Source organism: Corvus moneduloides, chromosome 2 (genome assembly GCF_009650955.1).
Source record: "Corvus moneduloides isolate bCorMon1 chromosome 2, bCorMon1.pri, whole genome shotgun sequence".
NCBI classification, from domain to species: Eukaryota; Metazoa; Chordata; class Aves; order Passeriformes; family Corvidae; genus Corvus; species Corvus moneduloides.
The window spans coordinates 75,204,438-75,210,580 of NC_045477.1; positions in this window are offsets into that span (position 1 = coordinate 75,204,438).

The following is a 6,143-nucleotide window of genomic DNA, read 5'->3' on the forward strand; positions in this document are numbered from 1 at the left end:
GGAGAAATGTAGGTTCTCTGAAGCGTTCACAACAATGTTTAGTGTTTCCCATTTGACTCATTGTTAGTGCCCTGTCAACCATCCCTTCGAAGAGCTGCCTCCAATCATCCCACACAATAAAGTTCCTTCACTACAAGGAACCTTGACATTTTTTAGGGGCAATATACCAGCTAAGCTTTCCTCAGCAAACACTGATTTCCACACCTCTTGCTGAATGATTCATGAAAAGTCAGTGAAAACAGATTACACATCCTGGCTTAATGGATGGACATACTTTATCCTGTTTAGCAGCTTTATCGTGGGGACAAGGGGAAGGACAGCTTTAAAAGAAATTGTCCCACTGTAGGTGTAAAGCTTGCACTACCTCAGCATGTCAAAAAATGCCAAATTAAGTAATTTCTTCAACATTACCTGTAATTATGCTGCTGAATAAAAAAAAAATTACAGATAAAGCCTCTATAATGCAAATCCTGGCCTAATGCTTTACTTACTGTCATTAAAATGCAAAGCACAGTTAGTGAACTGCTAACACTTCTGCTTCTGTTTAGCTCCATACTGATCAGCTTGCAGTAACTTAGAGCTACCTTTGAGCAACATAAAGGGAACAGGGTTTTGATCTCAGAGTCATCTCATCTATAAAATGAACATAAAATGCCAATGCCTGTTCAAGGTGCGTATTTCACTAAGCCTATCTCTTTTATAAGATTTCTGAACCATAAGTATTAAGAGGAAGAACCCCTTAGTATTGGAGTATTGGATTACTGGATTCAGTAGGTTACTTTGGGAGTCTCTTTTTCAGTACCCTTTTTCGCTGCAACATTAACTTCTCAATAAACTATTAGAGACTATTACAAAATAGGCTATTATAAAAAAGTCTATCCATTTTTTTTTTCCATTGAGGTTTACTACCATCTTATGAAGGATAGAATAAATAAATGATGATATGCTATGGTGTAAAGTTTCTGCTGACATGGAGTTAGAATGTTTAGAACTTTTGAGTGGTTCAGGTCAATACAAATGAATGCTTTATACCCTTCTACTAATATAATAAAGAAATAAATATACTAAAAAGTAAATATAAAGAACTCATGTGTGAGGTACAATTTCCATCATAATTTAGTAGTGATAGAATTTGCAAAACAGTGCAATTTTCATCAGACTTACTCATCACCACTCCTCATCTATAAACTCGTCTCTTTAGAGTATTCCTTTCAAAGCACTGTAAAAAAACAAAGGTAGAAAAAATTGAATTCTCTCTCGTGCTGCCCAGCAACAAAAATTCAAGGTCTCTGTGACTGCAAGGTGAAACTATGACAGTTCTAAGGATTACACATATTTACAGATTACAGTTCAAAATCAGAAGCACCTAAATTTTAATAAAAAAGACCTTGCCCCAAGCATAGACTATCGACTAAGTAACTAAATAAGTAAGCAATGAAAGTTAGCCTCTAAAATTGCAGATCAATGAGCTTCAGATGGGACTCTATGTCAGCGTATTTTATTCATATGTTGTGATTAATATTTGCAAACTTGTATTAAAAAATATATGGTTCTTAAAACTCTTAAACATAAATATATTTTTTTCAGAACTTTGGGAGTACCAAGACAAATGCCAAAGTTCTAGAGAATTTTTAATGAGATATTGATCAGGTTTATGAAATTACAGTTCATTTGAAAATAGATTTATTATATAAAAACTAGGATAAGGTAAAGCAAGTTTATACATTTGATGTAAAGTAATAGACAATTTAAGATTTTAAGACTGCCCAGTTAAGAAACAGAAAGATTCATGTTATGCATGCATTGAGACAAGTAAAATAACCAGGGAATCTGAGCACTGCAACAGTAACATAAGTTTTTCTGGAAATCCTTAACCTGGCATGAGTAATAAAAAGTATTATATAAGTAAATTTAACTGTTGATCTTCAGCTCACACTTTTATCTTGCTTTTGCTTTCCTTTAATTCTGAACACTTTTTGTTCTTTTTCTGTATTTTATTCCTAGTGTACCTCAGATTTTTTCCCCCCTTCATTCGTTGCCTTTTTTGGTTTCTATTTTATATCCCTCTCCTGCTTTGAAATCTTTGTTTCTTTTTCTTTCTTTTAATATCTCTTTTTCAGTTATTTTTTCTCAAGCTCTATTCTTTTTTTTTTTTTGATGATATTTCTGTTGCACTCATTTCACTTTAGAATTTTTAAAATTTAATTTAATTTTTTTTTGTTTGCACTATCCCGCTTTTCTAAAGAAGTCTTGCTTGTGCAAACACCATACTTTCTCAACTGTCTATCTCTCTCACATCAGTAACTTCTGAATCGGATGGCTCATTAACCAAAGCTGACAGAACAGTGCAGAGTCTTACAGATAAGGCATTTCCCAACAGGTTTGGGAAAGTTGGCAGTTGGCCGGAGGGCAGAGATCCAAATCTACGTCCTATCAAATGAGAGGCGGTTCCTGCTTGACCTCATTCTGAGAAGCAGCAGCCGAAGATGTTGGTGCTGCTCTCAGCCAGCCCCGTGCACGCTGCAGCTTGCCACCCTTCCATGCTTGAGGAATAGGGGTGGGCGGCAGCCCCAGACACGAGCAAGGGAGGAATCTATGCCAGCAGTCTGCAGACATTGGGCAGCTTCTTTAGTTTCCTTGCTCATTAACTTTTATTTTCTCCTCTTCTTCCTACACTGCCAGATTTAAGCTGAGCCGAATGCTTTGACTCTGCAGAAAGCTGTTACAGTGCTCAAGCTTTTGGATTTGTCCCTGATATTCATGACAACTGATGTTGATGACCAGGTCTATTCCCCTGTGTACAAAACTGACTTATTTACTAATGCTGGATGAGGAAATAAGATAGAATTATGGTTACCAAGTCGATACTTTTAGAATTAAAGGTCCTAACTTACTGCATAAGAGAAGCCAAGCCACTAGAACAGTTTCTAAAAGCAGGAACATCTGAATATCTGTGTTTTTATTGTACCAGAAATAAGAACTTTATGTTGTTTGATTTTTTAATATTTGTCTTTATTTTTAACGGTATTTAATAATCTTGTTCATTCCAATCAGTGAAACAAACAAACCCCAAGTCATCTGTCACAACAGAAGAAGCACGGTAGGAGAAAAACCATGCACAATGTACACTAAATTGATCGGGGAAAGAGAAGCTTCAGCTAAAGATACATGCCTGAATCTTCACCTAAAGCACATGCAGCACAAGAAGTAAGCAAGAAGGAAACCCAGGTAACAGCAAAATCTATAAATTCAGCTATTAAAAAAAAAAAAAAAAGACACCTACCCTCTCTCCCCCCCTCCTCCCCACTAAGAGAATACCACTAGAAGGGACCAAAACTGTGTTCTCTGCAGAAAACAGCACAAGTACACACACAGATTGCTCTCTTTCAAATTCCCAGTGGCTTCACCAAACTGCACTTCTTTTTCCACAATAGTGTTTAACTGTAGGTTCCTCACATATCCTACTTAAATCCTAATTAATAACTTAGATGATACAGACTCTTGTGTAAGGCAGCAATTTTATATTTAAGCTGTATATACCAGAGGTGGCATATAATTAAAATTCCTTACACTTGGCCGAATACCATCGCTGTAACCTGTTTATAAAGAGTGGGCATAGTCTACTCCTCTTCCAGTTACTCCATTTTGGAAAAGATGCATCGAAGTATTTTTAAGATCCCATTTTATTCAATATTCAATCCAGGCAGTATAAGTGAGGTGTATACAGAGTATGTCTGAAATCAGATGCCATAAGAGAAGTATGCAATATTTTGTTCACCTTCTGGATCACTTTATGGTTCACCTGAGAGCCAGACAACTTCATCTAGATACATATGAAAGCACTGGAGAAGCTCCAGAACAGGGAAAGACCTAGTAAGTTTATGAAAGATCAAGAGATGAAGGATGTCAGTATTTACTGTGTTTTGGAGACATCTGTGGCCTTTAGTCTTATCCATTTTCACCTGAAAAAAAAATAATTCATTGCAAATTAAGTATTATTTAAACAGTGATCTCTAGATCTGCAGAAATAAATGAGAATATACCTGGAAAACAATACTGAAAGCAGCCTCTAAAATGAGATGATCAGGATCAGGGAGTAAATATATAACTTGCATAATCAGTGCCTTGGAGAAATGGTTCCTCAGTTAGTTCTCTATTCACACTTGCCTCAATAACTCTTAAGTCCTCCCTCCCAAATACCTGGTGTTTGTATTCTCCTTTCTGCCATAAATAACTATCACTGATTTTTTTTTTAATCATCCTATTCTCTACTACCTTTGATCCCAGTTTATCAGAAATGTCCATAAGAATGAATTAATTTATTAGACTTCATAGCCACCAGTTCTGCTAGCATCACCTACAATTCTGAATCAAAGTAAGACATCTTTTTTAAATATTGAATTTTTGATATAATATACATGATTCTAAGATGACCACTGCAAAAAGGTTGTCATAATGAAGCTGCTGAGAAAACCATGGTAAGAACTGTTTTAATTTAATTTCTAAAACACTGGAAAGCCTGAAATTCTTCCTAAAATATTTCCTCTATTTACATTTCATTTATCTACTCTGAAATCCAATAAATGTATTTTCAATAGTCATAAATTAATCTAATCCAGATCATATCCTTAAAAATTAACTCTTTTAAATTTCATACATTTTTCAAGATCTGATGCATTCATTCAAACAAGTGATACACTTTGGAAACCAGCCTTTCTAGATTAGAAACAATGGCGCATCTGATGCTCACCTAAAAATCATAGGAAGTAATTTGGAAGCAAGCCTGTGTGATCAAATTCTAAGGTAAAAGAGATGTGAAACTTTGTTAGAAAATAATTAAATCCATTGAATTTGGATTTTGTATTTAAAGCTTAATCTGGTTGTAAAACTAAAGCAAATGAACAAAGATAAAACTGAAGTTAAAAAGCAACAACAATAGCCCAAACCAAGCCACAAAACAGCCCCTTGAAACTAAACAAGAACACCATAAAACCTTCAGGGCACTTTATCAATCACTGTGCCTCCAGCTGAACAAAGCTCTCATTTTATCTCCAGCAACAAAGGCAGGAACTACTCCCAGTAATTTACATGCTTGCAGTTTACAGTTGTAAAATGTTCATTCCTATGTTCTTTTAAACATTGGCTCTTTGAAAAGAGATCATTTTCCTCTTATAGATCAAAAGAGCAGGAAACTGTGTATTGAATTTCAAAAAAATCTTTCTGCTGGAGTTTAAGTAATGACTAAATTAGAAGTCATGAAGTAATAGCTTTATTCAGTTGCTGTTACTGACATCAGCCTGTTGACACCCTGAACTGAATTACCTCTTGTACAGTATATTTGTGTGACTCCAGCAAAACAGCCATGGCTGAAACTTGTTTCACTACAGAGTCAGATATTAGCCTAAGTGCCTGGAAATGCTCTTTGCTGACTGTTCGTGATCTGGGGCCAAGAGGGAAAAATCACTGCACAGTTTAGCTAGAAATTCACATGCCACTGGGGCAAGCACAAGAGGCACTGACAACTGAGGCATTCCTCTTGTCAGTTGTGGAACAACAGGGGAATTGAGAGTAAAGATCATGGTATGATGATCTCACTGTGACCATAATTTAGATTTTTGTTTTGTGTAGGCCTGAAAGAGAACACTTATGGCTGAGAAAAAACTTTGTGGGAGAGGAGAAATTATTTTTGAATAAAATAGCTCATGCAAGTTCTGTCTTCTTTTTTTTCTTAAAACTGAAGTCAGCCCCAAAACCACAAAGTCAAACTTCTAATGTAGGCTAAGTGGTATGAGCATTAAGTACTACAGAAACACAGAAATGCCATTGTGCCAGTAAACCAGAAACTTATCTACATTTTAATTAAATTAGGGAATTTGACATCCACCTTTTCAATTATTTAATAAGCATATTTTTATATTAAAAATTCTATACTATAGAAGTGACTTCCTCTCAGGTAAGGAGAGGTACACCACAAAATAACTTAGCAGAAGCCCCTTTTCTCCAATTAAATACATATGTTGGGGAAAAACTAAAAAAACAAACGCCTCTGAATTGCAATATAGTACTTGGTTTGCAGGGGTGCTACTGCTTTCTTTGGATCTTGCTTCTTTTTTCTCATTGTCAGTCATAAATTGTTGATTTTT